General features: G+C 35.1%; 1 long non-coding RNA gene across 1 annotated transcript in view; it reads right to left on the reverse strand.

Annotated features, from left to right (window-relative positions):
* The window catches only part of LOC121419305, a 30,744-nt gene extending 17,872 nt beyond the window's left edge, over positions 1 to 12,872 (reverse strand). Inside the window, exons 1-2 of the long non-coding RNA XR_005970575.1 lie at positions 12,488 to 12,872; positions 10,632 to 10,746 (exon numbers count right to left, since the gene is read on the reverse strand). This is a non-coding gene — a long non-coding RNA (uncharacterized LOC121419305). The remainder of the gene's footprint in view (positions 1 to 10,631; positions 10,747 to 12,487) is intronic.
* Between the last annotated feature and the right edge of the window lie 3,284 nt (positions 12,873 to 16,156).

Consider the following 16,156-nt stretch of genomic DNA (forward strand, 5'->3'; position numbering starts at 1 on the left):
GATACTGATGCCACATTTAGGATGGCAGGAAAATGTAACACTAATCTAGTCCTGAAATACAATGTTGACTTACTTTTGATTTCCATTCCTTTGTACAATAAAAAAAAATTTAAGCAAATTTCTACATGTATACAACCGAAAGCAGGTATGACCACACACTACTTACTAGTCAAGTGGGGTTGCAAGCTGTCAATGCAAACTTATTAAAAAAGATTATTCTATCGTCATGACAACAAAGTCTCAATTATCAACTGAAGCAAAAAAAAAACTGACCCTGTGAGTATTTGAGGTGAATCGTTTTCTTTTCTTGTTTTCAGACGTGTTAAGGAAATGGTACCTGGTAAACCACAATGGCAGATAGTTCAAATTTATTTCAATCAAAGGGAGTAGTGATTTACATGAAATACTACAATGAAAAAGGTTTTTGATTGCATGAGAAGCAAACAGCTATACATAAATTCATTTCATGCATTCCAATTTCCAAGCACCAGTCATCACTTTTTTAAGATATAATTCAGAAAGTTCATAATTACTAGTAGTTCAAAGCAGAGTACAGGGTTAGAGATAAGAAATCACACTACAATATCATATTGCTTATTTTGTGGTGAAACATAACATGAGAGTTCATATCTCAGAAATGATTACACTACTAATGCTGAACACCCCCAACAAACAAAATATTTAGAACCAGGTCAATAATACACTGATTTCAAGCCACTCTGGGGCTAATTAAGTATTCACGGTCATAATCTAAGGCCCCCATGGACCGATTTCCCATCAAAAGTTTTTTGTGATGTCATCACTTTGGCAATTGTTATATATAAGAAGAATTGTAAGAGCAATTACATTCATTCATTTAGTTATTTCCTCTTTAAGGATATTCATAGCATAGAATTATGAAGAATATTCCAGAGTGTCTCAGTAAGGCTCTATAGTACAGCTTTGTTAGACATGAGTAATCTTTGTTATTTCTGGGATTTACGAACAACAGAGAATGTAGACAAAAGACTAACTGTTAGTGGAAATGAACAATAGGATTAGCTATGTTGTTGACATGTTAATTTCACTGAGGTCATTCAAGAATGTTTTAGAATTTGATTGCTACAGAAAGAAGGATAATGTTCTTTTTATAGTGAATACTAGAAACTTCCAGAATAGTTGAAATTTGTTTATATAAGCTGGCAGTTGTTTTAAGGACATCATATCAGATTAGAACTCAGAGTTTCATGCCAGACTTTTACATCAGAGCAGCGTTCTCGCCAGTGTATAATACGCACGGTTCAAACACCATGCATGCGGAAATGGAGACCAAGTGGAACCATGCGTAAAATTTCAGCGACATGCGTGGCGACATGCATGGAAAAATTAAATGGAAATATTCAGAAAAAAATAATACACTCCATGAACTCATCTTAGTGATATCAACTTCATTTATCGGGTTGCGCCGAAGTCCCACCAACTTAAGACCACTTACAGGCCTACTACGGCTAGGAAAGTGGCAAGGCGCCCAGCTAGCTCGCGGCTGCTATTGCGGGCATATGAGGGCACGGTACGGTCGTTCCGTTGCCTATTCCCCCGTTCGCCCCGCACATCACACCGGCTATGCTCCATGGTGAAACGTCAGGTCACAGAATCACACAAAACTTACATGTCGATCTACATGCCATTACGTTGTTTGGTGTTGGAACACACAGTCATAAATCACTAGTGTCCGTGATATATTTTGCATTTGTGTATGTGCACGAAAGCCACACGCATGCGCTCAGCTAGCTCAGCGAATTACCGTAAGTTGGATGACGCGTCTCGACTCTATTGACCAACTCCATTACATATCACATGACCCTCAATCATGAACGCTGTTTTGTTCCGAAGTTGAATGCATTTCGTGATTTCCCTTTTCTCGAAAATATTTACAATTCATAAGCTGGAAAGCTGCACTTCTCTTTCTTTGGACTGAACGGCAAGTATCTGTGCATTTATGTGCATTTGTGTGGGCTTAAAAATACACCACAATGGGGCTTCCTTAGCGTCTCTATTTGATGAAAAGGCCGTCGCTTCGGCGCTCCGCGCGGGAGGGGTTAACCCCCACCCCCCAGGAGTGGCAGCACAAGTCCCCGACATGGGTAAATTTTTTTCGGGCGAGAACGCTGCATCAGAGCAGACTTTATTTCCACCTGGAATATTTATCTTCTGTGGAATTATTTGCCCGCCATCAATGAACTGTTGGCAGTTATTTTGAGAGAGGAATTCTCAGTTCTCATTGAGATCATCAACCTGTTTTAATGAACCCATGGATTGCTGAAATTGACTGTTAATCATCATCAACATCGTCTTCATGGACATTTCAACTCGTTACAGTGACTCTTATTATTCATCGTGCTTCAACATCGGTTTCATCGTCGCCATCATTGTGAACTTTAATTTACGGAACCTTCGCAAACCAACTTGGATTAAATACTGGACTATCATAACTTTGGGATTATAATCAACACTTCAAGATATGTAAGACCGTTATCATTTATTTATATTTGTTAATGTATAATCAATTTCCTGTAATAAAAGAAAAGGAAATCAAATTCAACACTAAATATTTGTTATTTGTTGCAGTATCGTAACACAATTATGATTGCTTCTCCAGAAAGTGCAACACACACACAAAATATAATCATAGTACAGTAATAATAATCTGCTTTTTTATATAGCGCTAAATACATCGAAACGATGCGTCTAAGCGCTGTACAGATATATTATTACCCCGGTCATCGGATTCAGTAATTCCCGCACACAATGTGTGCACATCCTCCACTCCCTGGGGAGTATTCCAGACAGTCGCCGATGAGGCGCACACAGTACTGGACAAGCTACAATGACTTTCAAATCCTACCGGGTACCCATTTAGCACCTGAGTCGAGAGTGGCAAAGTGTGGATTAACGCCTTGCCAAAGGACGCCAGACTGCGGTGGGAATTGAACACACGACCCTCTGTTTACAAGGCGAGAGTCAGAACCACTACACCACAGCTCCTCTACAGTAAGAACTAAAACAGAATAGTATAAGGTATGATGAGATTGGGCTAAGTAAACTGACTATTCAAACAATACAAACATATAAATGGTCACTGGGAATAAAATTTTTCATCTTAACTGACTTCTCGTACTTTATAGTTTGACTCAGGAAGTGTCAACTTTATTGCATTCACAATGTCAAAACAAACATGCATGGCTCTGCAGAATTGCCAATCAAAATGCACTTTTCATAATTTCAATGACTGTCTATTGAAAGAATTATTGTTAAGATTGAAGGGAAAAAGCTTGAATATTATTATTATATCTATGACAACTGTGTATAGGTTAAAAACTATGTCAACAGAACACAAGCTTAAAGGTGTTATCTAATGCTACCCCTGAGACATGAAAGAGAGTAAAATGCCCTCAAAACCTGAGCTACACGTAATTAAAATGGTTCTTAACAACCTACATGTACTTGTATAAAAATTAACAAAATAATTGCCACTTGACAAGGAAGGTCTCTTTGGTTAAACCATTATCTTTTATCTAAATATGTGATTTAGTACATTATCGGACAAAATGACATAAACTCATCATGTTTGATGCATATAATCATTGCTACTCTCAATGTGATTCTATGGGAATACCTCTTCAAAACTTTCCTATGTAAATGATGTAAATGTAAGTAGGTCAGATGATACCTTTCACTCTCTAATCATATAGTGTGAAGTAATAAATAACCAATTAAAAAGGTAATTAACCTTTATCTTGTAATTACTTTTCTACAAATACAAAAGCATCCTATGTTGCTTGCAGATATTCTGTGTTAATCAGTTATAGTGAATAATTCAATTTGAACAATGCTTTCAAGGATCAAGCAATATTTAAAGGCATTTAGAAACTTTGTCAGTTATTCAAAATCAAATTACAAATTGAGCAAATGTTATCACAATCGATAAAGTCAGATAGAAATCATCTGGGATTTATAGGCTAAGCAGGGCAAGCATCTACAATATAAAATTCATGTCACAATGATACCATACCATACCACACCAATTTAGTAGGCATATACCTGCTCGATGTTATCAGGTACTGTCCACCATGTATAAAAAAAAACTCAATTATATCTTGCTTTTTAATTGCTGCCATTTTTCTCTAATTTACCATCTCAAAATTGACTACTTTCAGATAAAGTCAATCCATTCCTTTAAAAACATTGAAAAAAATCAAAGCCCATGAAAACAAAATATTCATCACCAAAAGCATGATCATAATCAAACAGGGTACTATGTTACTTCTAAATGGTATCACCTTTAGCCTACATTGGGTTTCTTTTGGTATACTAATTACCTTTTCATTTCCCATGATGTGTATAGTAAAAGAACCATTGGCAGTATGCCCAGTTTGATGATCTCAATCATCTCATTATCAACATAATTAGCAATGACTATCAAGGAGATAATCATCAAAAACAAGTTTTCAGAAAGTTTTGAATGAAGAGCTCATTGCTTTAGTTTCTGCTTTCGGAAAAAAAGAAATGTATCTGAGCTTTCCTCCTCTTTCATTTTGTTTTTTTAGTTTTTCTTTGTTGCTTTACATAGTCTTTTTACCCCTTGGAACTGAAGGCAACATGTTGGAACATGTTTTATAGGTTAAAGGCCATGAGGGAATGAATCACAATGACCATGCATTCATCATGGCTATGAGCCATTCTCAACATACTTTTTTTTCTCCCTATCCAGAATACAGAAGGTTGACTGTGGCATGATGGATGCATGAAATATGATACTCTTGTAATCTCAGTCTTTGACAGGAAGCTGTAAAGAGTGGGAAGTGGTTTCCTGTAACCTTTTACTCCTGTAAATGATCTCCTCTTGTGGTTTATTCAACACATATAGCTATCATGTTAGTCTCAAACACATAGGGGTCATAAACTAATGTTGAAAATCTTATGAAGATTCAGGTCTCCACTACAGAGAGGAGTGGGTAACATGAAGAAAAGACCGAAATAAGCCCTTCTCAAATCAGTTAAATTTTGTAGTTCGGGTCCATCCATGCAAGACTTTTTACGTTACAACTCTTAAGAAGTTTACTTATAGTGCATACTGAAGATCATGGCTATATACCAATATGGAATTCTTTGCTTATTTGAATTCGGTCTTACCATGAAGCTTAGTTAGGTACACCTGGTTTAGTCACAGTTGGGATTAAGTAAGTCCCAAACAGGACACTAGGGGTTATACATAGGGTTTCATGACTAGATTAGGCGTAAAAGGTAAATGTATGACTCATTGTGTCCATAAACTATGATTCATGCATTCATTAAAACACATTTTAATGATGAATGATAAGATAGGGTACATGAATGTGTGATGATGTAATGATGAGACGCAGAATACTTCAAGGCAAGTTTTGATTTGTTTTGAAAACTTGATAGAAGTATAAGAGAAATGTTTAATTTTGGAGAATGCCTAGTGAAAAATCACACAAGCACAGTTACTAATGCACACAAAACACACAAACCAGAGAACATTAATATACAAAATTATGCATACTTAGATGATTAAATTCTGTATGTGAGTGGTGTAGATATGATTGTTAAGAGATTTCTCATACACATATGATATTTATGTAACTAAAAAAAATTAACATAAGTTTACTTTATCAACTTTTTTTTCTATAAAAATGCAAAAAAAAAATCATTATCGTTGAGTAGACAAAACTATTAACAAGATTTAGCATATATTGATGTTTCATGGTGCGTTATCATTTTAGAATGGTACTATTCTTTTCTTAATTCGTATTGACGTCTGACTTGGTTGAAGAAATAAAAATTCATGTTATCAATTAGAAAATGATCAGCTATATGAACATAGGGTGCTGCATACTAATGGAGAAGTTCCAGGACTTTAAAACCACAAGGTCCAGGATTAAAACTTCACCATACACCTCGGCTGATGAAAAAACAAATTTAGAGAAGATCTGCTGAAGATATGAACATAAAGGTATTGCAGACTAATGGAGAAGTTCCTGGACATTAAACCACAAGGTCTAGGGTTTCAAACTCCATCAAACACCTCTAGAATCAGTTGGAGTCCCCTCCCTCTTCTCTCTGAGAACAATTAAAAAATAACCAATACCAAAACATATTTTATGTTGTGTGTTTGATGGGTAATGCATGTCTTGTTAGAAATCATTTATTCTCATTTCAATAATATATGACCCTAGGACCTTTCTCAAGGGAAGAATGCAGTCATATTTAAATAGAGAAAAATGATTTTAAAAAATATGCAGAGTTAATGTAACTTATAAAAACAGATGCAAACACAAATCATTAGCTCTATTTCTATTTACAATGGTTCATTTCTAACAGGATGAAGTAAAGATAATTAATCAATTCACTATCAAATATTGAGGGAAAAACACATTTGATTGCATTTGAGGTTATTCTACTAAAATACACTATTGATAAAAGTCATTGAACTACATCTACGAGGCCAACAGATCAATACATACATGCAGTATTTTTAGATGAATGGCTTTCATACTTCTAGACAATCATTCAATATTGATATACTACTCTTTCATGATAATCTTCCTATTTTATGTTTTTTTTGTCAATGTAAAATGTTATAGATTAATTGAATAAAAAAAAGAGAAAATGATATTCATTTATGATGAACTCACTGCCATATAATTTATAGAATACTTGATTTTGATTGTTCATTAGGATAACTAAATATTTTCAAAGCACTTCTTTTCCAGATTTCAATGAAATTGTCCTTGTCATAAAACCTTCACGATTGTTCTGAGTTTTTTTTTAACAGATGCCAAAATGATTTAATCATAATGGACAAGGAAGACTAATACTCAAAACCAAAATTGCCAAACAAGACAATAGAACTATTGTTCTATGTGACTTGCAAACTTCTTCATTTCTCCATTTGTAAAATATTACAGCAGGAAAAAGAGAAGGTGAACTTGCTATTTCCCAGACTGCACGTTTTTATTCTTAACCATTAAAAATCATCCATAAAACGAATATAAAAGTCTTCTCTTATATGATTCAAACTAACTGCCATTCTTCTACATAAGACATTGTTATGTGCATAATTAAAGATCAAAAGAAGTGACTGTTCTTTTTATATCTTTATGGCAGATATAAAAGAAAAAATAATGTAAGCCCATCCATTGTGTCAAAAGTTTGAGAGGTTTTTCTTTGATACATGAAGATTATTATAGGCTTTCCCATAAAATATTCAAAGTAAAGGTCAGGTGAAGAGGACATGACTTATACAAGTTTCTATATTATACTTTACGTACCAATCTTGCATAAAAGACTGTTGCTGTGCATAATAAAGGATGTATTGATTTTTAACAAATTATAGTACTGTAACCATGGTAACCAAGCTAAGCATGTCGGAACATGTTATATGCTGAAAAGAAATCTTTAAACAATGGAAAGATCATATAAATACAAAGAAGCTTGATGCAAGGTTTGATTTTAAATAGCTATAGAGATTCCAGGTCCTGTTTTGAAAGAAAGGCCAGAGCTTCCCTGGACTTTGACTTTAGATTTCAGTTTTCTTGAGGCTGTAATTTTTTTCTTTCAGTTTAATGTTCATCTTAAAACCTGTGAATGATTTTTCTATTCTGTCATTTCTACTGACCTTAACCAACCCTTCCCCCACTCTTATATCTAATGAATACAATATTATAGGTTTAGTATAAAAATTCAAAATTTTAGAAGCATAGCACTTGAATGATAGACTTTTCAAAGTCAGATACAGAAGTACGTTTTTAAACTACAGCATAATTTGTAAAATAAAATTATTCAAATTTTCACATCCGGTACATTTTTCATAAAATGATCAAACAAATTTATCAAAAAGCTGTGTTATTAATGTAGTCCTTAGAAAGTAAGTCATGTGACTTCCCCCCAAAAAAAAAAATTATAAATGAAAAATTATAAGTGCAGTGCCTCTGGCAGTTTCACCTGCATAACACGATTCAATCTAGCAGCATTGCTGACTTTAAAAGCTACTATAACATCAGTATTCACAAAATTATATACTGTGTTTACACTTAATTGGCTTTTGCATCGGCTTTTTCATAGCTTTAAACGCGATTAACTTGCATCGGCTCGTGGTTCAGAACTGGCAATTTTGCACCACCAAAGTACTAGTAGTAGGTTCAGAACCGCGAGCCGATACAGAATCGGCTTTTTTACTACGTGTGAACAGAAAGCCGATTCTGCATCGGCAATTGGTGCGCATTTCATTTACTAAACCATTGTGACGTAATTGTAAGCGCATGGATCCAGCGTTGTCTTTATTATTCCGTATATTGTTGGAGTGTGCGTATCATTTCAGGTTTTTGCATTGGCTCGCTGTTCTGAACCGCGAGCTGTAACAGCGTGTAAACGCAGTGCAAGATAAACCAAAAGCCGATTCTGCATCGGCTTTTGGTTCTGTACCAAAAGCCGATCAAGTGTAAACACGGGAAATAGTGATACAATCCTACGTTCATTGACCCTAAATGACATTTGACCTTGATTATGTTACCTAAGACTGTCTTGTCAGTGACACTTGATTACCCTTATGTCCACAGTTCATAAACTATATCCATAAACTTTGAAAGTTATAACAGCAAATTTAATAATTACCTCCGACATGGCCAAAGTTCATTGACCTTAATAACCTTTGACCTTGGTCATGTGACCTGAGACTTGCACATGATGTTCAGTGATAATTGATTACTCTTCTATCCAAGTTTTATGAATCAGATCCATAAACATTCAAAGTTCTGATGGTAATTCAACAAATAACCCCAACTTGGCCATAGTTCATTGACACTAAATGACCTTTATGGCCAAGTTTCATGAACTAGGTCCATATGCTTTCTCAGTTATATGATGACATTTCAAAAACCTAACCTGACGTTAAGATTTCAATATTGACTCCCGCAACATGGTCTACGTTCATTGACCCTAAATGACCTTTGACTTTGGTCATGTGACCTGAAACTGGAATATGATGTTCAGTAATATTTGATTGACCTTTCATGAATTATGTCCATATACTTTTTTAAACCTATGCTGTCATTTCAAAAACTTAACCTTTGATATTGACGCCACTGCTGCCGCTGGCTGTCAGAAAAGCGGTGCCTAGTCTCACTCTGCTATGCAGGTGGGAAAAAAAGTAATACAATGCAAACAAATACAAATTATCTCTTTCATTGTTTTTCCCCCTAAATCTCCCTTTTTGTAAGTCTGAATTGCTACATTCAAATGAATTGTAAAATTGTAGGGCCCTATGCAGGAGAGCACCTTTAAAACCACTTGGGCATCATCTTTCTAACCTCCCAGGCATTCTTAACCTATTGTCAATTCTTCTACACATGTGTTTGATTTAAGGATGGGTAAGCACTGCCTCTTTTCAAATATTTATCCAAGATCAGATTGCTGGCCTTAAAAGTATCTTTCAACATTTAATACGAAACAGAGTCCACATCTGATTTGCTGGAGAATATGATGAAAGAAATAACTTCTTACATTTTATGGAATTTCAGGAGTATGGATTATTAAAGATCTTTTGGTACTCTTTTTTTAAAACAAAGTATTAATATATATACATAAAACAAGAAAATTTGTATCATAAATGCAATTGTACGATATGTTTGATGACAATACGCATGAGCAATGTATAAAGAAAAACTAATTGCTAGGGAGGGGGGTAAATTAATTATTCAAATGAAACAACTATCAATATTATAAAGCGCAGACACTGTAACTTCACAAAGGCAAAACACAGACGGCAGGTGTTTCTGGGAACTTTCCTTCATACCCACCTAGGTTAATAGGATTTTGTACAAACAAGGGTATGCAGATATTACTAATCATCCCACATTATGAATTATGCAATGGCAAAGAGAGCATATCTGTCCACTAAGATAAATTATACTAAATACTTCATCAAGTTATATCTAATTTTCTTTTTCGTACATTACATGCATTTTGACATTGTGACCTTGTTTATCCTCATGGCTTTTGAAGATTTTTTTCATTTTTCTAGAAAGAAAAGGATCGAGGGCAGTTGAATTCCAGTTCATCGTGACTTACCCGTGAACCAGAATAGCCTGGTAATTAAGTCGCTGCCTGGCAAGCAGTAGATGGCAGTTTCTAATCCCAATGGGTCAATTTTTTCTGACTTATAATTTTCATAACAGATCGAGCATGCGATCTTAAACACATAGGAGTAATGCCAAAAATTAGTTTACAAATTTTTTTTTTTTCCTCCCATTAAAGTCTCTTTATGTACTTTTTATTGTCCACAGTGGACTGCATTTGCATATTAAGGAATCAGAAAGAAGAGGATCGAGGGTATTTGAATCCCAGTTCATCTTAGCTTAGCCGTGAACCACAATAGCCAGGTGGTTAAGTCGCTGCCTGGAAAGCAGTAGATGGCAGATTTGAATCCCAGTGGTTCCAAGTTTTTCTGACTTATGATTTTCATTACAGATCGAGCATGCGACATAGGAGTACTTACAAAAGTTTGTTAACAAATTATAATTTTCTCCTATTAAGACTCCTTATGTACAATATGAATTTCAATACATTCTTACCTGAGTTACATAGGATGTTTTCTGGTTTCAGATCAGCATGGATAACATTCTGTTGTCCAAGAAACCCTAAGATCTGAAGCATTCGCAGAGAAACCTTTCTGATCAATACCAATTTCTGCAGAAAAACAAAACAAAAACACAAATGAGTCACATAGGAACAACAGTAACAATCGTTATACTTTCCTGGACTGAACACTAGTGTTTTCTGCGAAAATTCAAAGTAATCCTGAGTACTTTCGAATACAAGCAATTAATGAATGACAGAATTTGAAAGCTACTTCCTGATTACAATAAAATATATAGCATTTTGACTAATATAGCATTTACATGACATTTAAATTATGCAAAATATTGTATACATGACAGCAATTCCTATCATATCTTAAATATAATTCAGTGCTTTCCATAATATTCCTAACTCCAACTCAATCTGAACAAAATTTTTTAATTAATCTTGTTTCTACACATCTCACTCACCAAGACTTTAATCTTATTCTTAAATTCTATTGTTGGATGGTGTTATTGTGGATTTAGGTAATAAATACATAGGCCCGTATTCTGAACTCGGGTTTAACTTAGGCCGCTGTCTAGCTCTGTGCTAAAATTATGGGGAGCCGAACTTCAAAAATTATGTTTATATTGTATATTTCTTATGTTTACTATTTTTTTTCCTTTTGTTTTCTTAATGAAGAAAAAAAAAATCTCTTATCATTCCCAGAAAATTATGAACAATTTGGTTGTCTTATGAGCAGCGTTCTCGCCAGAAAAAATTCACCCATGTCGGGGACTTGTGCTGCCACTCCTGGGGGGTGGGTGCGGGAGGGGGGTTCACCCCTCCCTCGCGGAGCGCGGAAGCGACGGCCTTTTCATCAAATAGAGACGCTAAGGAAGCCCTATTTTGGCGTATTTTTAAGCCCACACAAATGCACATAAATGCACAGATACTTGCCGTTCAGTCCAAAGAAAGAGAAGTGCAGCTTTCCAGCTTATGAATTGTAAATATTTTCCAGAAAAAAAAAAGAGTCGGGCCGTGGTCGGACTAGTCATGATAAGTCAAAGGGCTATGTCGTGTTTCTAGATTTAGGCTGGATCTGCAAAACATGTCCGCCGCTCCGTCGATCGTCTAAATAGCGCGTGCGTATCGTGCATGCACCTAGTTGATCACCACTTGTCTTGCAATTATTTTGCGCGTGTTGTGCATGCAAGTTCTGTGCGTGCTGGCGAAAGTTCATTTTATATTCTCTACCGGCACTTCCAACACCAAACAACGTAATGGCGTGTAGATCGACATGTAAGTTTTGTGTGAGTCTGTGATCTGACGTTTCACCATGGAGCATAGCCGGTGTGATGTGCGGGGCAAACGGGGAATAGGCAACAGAACGACCGTAACGTGCTGTCATATGCCCGCAATAGCAGCCGCGAGCTAGCTGGGCGCCTTGCCACTTTCCTAGCAGTAGTAGGCCTGTAAGTGGTCTTAAGTTGGTGGGACTTCGGCGCAACCCGATAAATGAAGTTGATATCACTAAGATGAGTTCATGGAGTGTATTATTTTTTTCTGAATATTTCCATTTAACTTTTCCACGCATGTCGCCACACATGTCGCACTTGGTCTCCATTTCCGCACGCATGGTGTTTGAACCATGCGTATTATACACTGGCGAGAACGCTGCTTATGAGATAAAGAATTGAATGTGTACTGTTAGGGATTTGTGCCCCAATTGGCTCTCCATAGTTAAACCACAACTTTAAACCAGGGTTTAATTTAAACCCGAGTTCAGAATAAGGGCCATAGTATATGATACATAATCTCAAGTATTAACTTCTTGTGTATAAGCTAATCAGTCTTATAAGCTCACCATACTGTACAACACTTGCACAAACACATGAGGATTGCTCTACATCCATATATTCCATAGTCATCCCGCTTGTCAACAGTGATAATTTCAAGAACTCGCAGATATCCACAATGTTTCCAGCACAACCTGTATCAATCGCTCTACCATCAAGATGATTCCCACATTCACAAATGCTCTCCCAAAAAGTGACATGACGAATTAAGAGCCAAAAATGGCGACAAAAGCATGAAATAGAGAGGAAAATATGGCCTAGACACTGGTGTGAGTGGCATAGAAAGAGATGACTGAGAGGGAGGAAAATTAAGAGTCTGATGAAGCCACCCACACACTCTATTTATCCTCTACACCCACTCCTATCAGGGTACCGATGGATCAACAGTATGATACCAACTAATTCAAGATATTTCTAACTAGGACACATCAACAAAAATAATTCACACTATAATCCCCTTAAAAATAATATATGTGAGATTGATATTACCAATATTAAAATCTAGCTGGATCACTATCTATAGTCAAATACTAATGTATATGTTATCTCCGAAGCTCATTCTTTTTTTGCAGAAAGGTTTTTTTTACTTAAAATATGTAGCACATAAAAATAATTTTCTATCATCAGTGTCATGATTATTCAATATAGCTTTTTTTTAGTATCTTAGGCAAGTACAAGAAGAGTGATGCTTTATTTTTATTTCCATTTTCAACAAAAGAAATATAAGGAGCTTCCATCATCAAATATTTGTTGACTGTGAAAAAATTTCTTTGCTGTTATTCCCTAGGAAATTTACAAAATATGTAATAATTCTCGATGACTTCTAATTGAGATATCATTTTACGAAGCAACATGGGTACATGTAAAAGCATCATGCCATTAAGCATCATGTTTTTAAGAAAATAGGATGTATTTACGTGCAACTTGTATTGACGCCCAGTGCTTAAAAACTATCGCTATCCATAATAGCATCTACTTGGCATGGGATAAAGTATTAGTTAGGAATAACAAGTAAACTGGACAAGGTCAATATCATCAAAATACTTATAACTAAAATAATAAAATTCAAGAAATGGGTTTGGATGACTTTGAAAATCACATTTATTTCCTTCAAACAGATACAAAATAATATTTGACATAGTAACGAATACAGTATATATTTCGACACAAATTTGAAGGAGGCGAAAACCCGAAAAGCAGAGCTTGAGTTGGGGTCGCCAGATACAAGTAAATAACAAGTTACGTAATGACATCATATGTAATTGCATATAAAAAAAAGAAAGTTAAGAGTATAAAAGAAACATACAGTAGATGGAGAAGAGGGAGAAGAAATGTAGGCATTAGAAGTTCATTTGAACAAAAGAGTAAACTGGTCGCAATGACGTGACATTGGTACATGTATGTAGAGCTTGACTGACATTTGTCTAGCATAGCAACAGGTAAGGCATGTGCATTAATTAACAATAGAAATGGAAGGTAGTTCAAGCATGTCAACATGTCAATGATCTGCATTTAAATAAAGTTTCATTTTATAAGAAAAAGATTGCAAAGAACGAGAGTTTTGTAGGTGGGCTGGTAAACTGTTCCAAAGTTTTGGCCCAGAGTAACGAATATCGTACTGGTATCTTCGTGTTCTATGTTTCGGTAAATGAATTTGGGTAGCGTTTCTCGTACTATACTTATGAATATCCGAATTGAAGTTAAAATGACAGAGATTACTAAATTGCAAGGGGAAAATGTTGTTTGTGCTTTTGTACATAAAAATACTTTGCTGATGCAAATTAATATCGCTAAATTTCAATAATTTTAACTCTTTGAATACAGGATTTGTGTGAGATTGAAAATGTAATCCAGATATAATACGAACAATCCTCTTTTGCAGTATTATAAGCTTTAGGATGCTAGACTTACAGGAGTTGGACTTTAATAATATATTGCAAATGTTCAGACACAGGTATACAGAGTTAAAGGTAGAGACTATATTGATTCCTTCAATGAATTCATAGGCTATGTCATCAATGAAAAGAATACACTCAAACATAATATTTCTTCGTGAAGAATCATGAATGCCATTTTGACCTGAATTATTGAAAACATTCAATAATTGAGCTTCTAGTTAAAAATGTCCATAGTGTTATCTTCAAATTAAACTATTTTTCTAAAACAAATGAGGCTCCTTGTGTCATTGATTAAACCACATGCAGGTGATACTTATTTTGCATGTTTTTATGTGAATATGTCATCTGACTACTGTTGCCTCATTGTCTTCAATACAGGGGTTGCAATTAGATTCATATTTCATTTCAAGTCAAAAGAAATTATATCAATGATGGAATATCATCCTATCTCTCAAAAAAAATTATACAAAAACAATTCATGATAATTGAATCATTGTGAGTTATGCTTCAATAATCAACATAAAGATCTGGAAATTGCATTTAATGGTTTGGAATCATTCATGCATGACTGATATGCAACTAGGCTTTGCTTTACTCTTTTTTAGAATGAAATTCATTCAATTAATAATAGCCAGGGGGTGTTTCACAAAGATTTAAGGATGACTTAAATTGCACTTAAATGTCGACGCGTATCTGAAATACAACGCGCAATATAATTGATCAATGCACAGTAGTGCGCGTCCTCTTTGCATGATCTGACCAATGCGGTTATGCCTTTCTTAATGCACGCAACAAGGCATGTAAGTGTGACTCTAAATCATACTTAAATCTTTGTGAAACACCCCCCAGGTTAGGATTTGTTTTTATTATCATATCTTATTGTTTTGACAGTGATGTTAAGTGTTAGTGTATAGTACACAAATAATTCTTAGGGACCTTGTATATAATTCCAATCTACCACAAAATGCAATAAAGTAACAATTTGTAGATATATTCCATCACCTCTTATAAACTAGGCCTACACAGGTCAAAGTTTGATCACCCCTTAGTGAGATTTATCAATAATTCAAAACATTTGAATAATGCACAAATCTGTTCAGTTAATACCATATCATTTTAATGTATATGTCACATTAATTTTTTAGAGGTATCATTAGAGCTTCCATCTCTCAATAATTGAAGAGCAAAAGAGATTAAATAAATGACAGAGAAAAGAATAAAACAGGATTGGCAAGGGAAGTCGGCTTGGCTATTAAATACGTCTAAATTCAGGCTGGATTTATAAGAAAAAAAACCCTGCTAATGTCATGATGGGCGCCAGACATCCAAGGGTCCCAATTTAACAGCCCTGTAATTCCACGCCAGAAGTGATTATTCTTTGGCCGACACTGTCCTAGATTTCCGGACAATGGTCAGTTTAAAGGATGAAGGTTTCAACGAAAGTGATCTTCCTGCCGCCCTCTATCCATCATAAACTGGGACAAACATGCTCCCAGGACTGTCAAAACTCACTTCTCATTGTCTCATATCATTCTTATGAAATTAACTTTTTGATCAATGTTATCTGGAAGCAGTGAAAAATAAGATAAAAACATATATTGTATTTACTTTGAAGGTGTTCACTCGATATTTTTTTAAATCCAAATATCAGTCTCAGAGAAAATAGCTGTTGATGGGGAAAAGGTTTAAGAGATATAACTGAGTGACCCACTTAATTGGTGAAGGATGGATATTGACTTAAAGCAATCAAGTTAACATTAAAAACTACACAAGATAAAT

The sequence above is a fragment of the Lytechinus variegatus genome, chromosome 7, assembly GCF_018143015.1.
Source record: "Lytechinus variegatus isolate NC3 chromosome 7, Lvar_3.0, whole genome shotgun sequence".
Taxonomy (NCBI): domain Eukaryota; kingdom Metazoa; phylum Echinodermata; class Echinoidea; order Temnopleuroida; family Toxopneustidae; genus Lytechinus; species Lytechinus variegatus.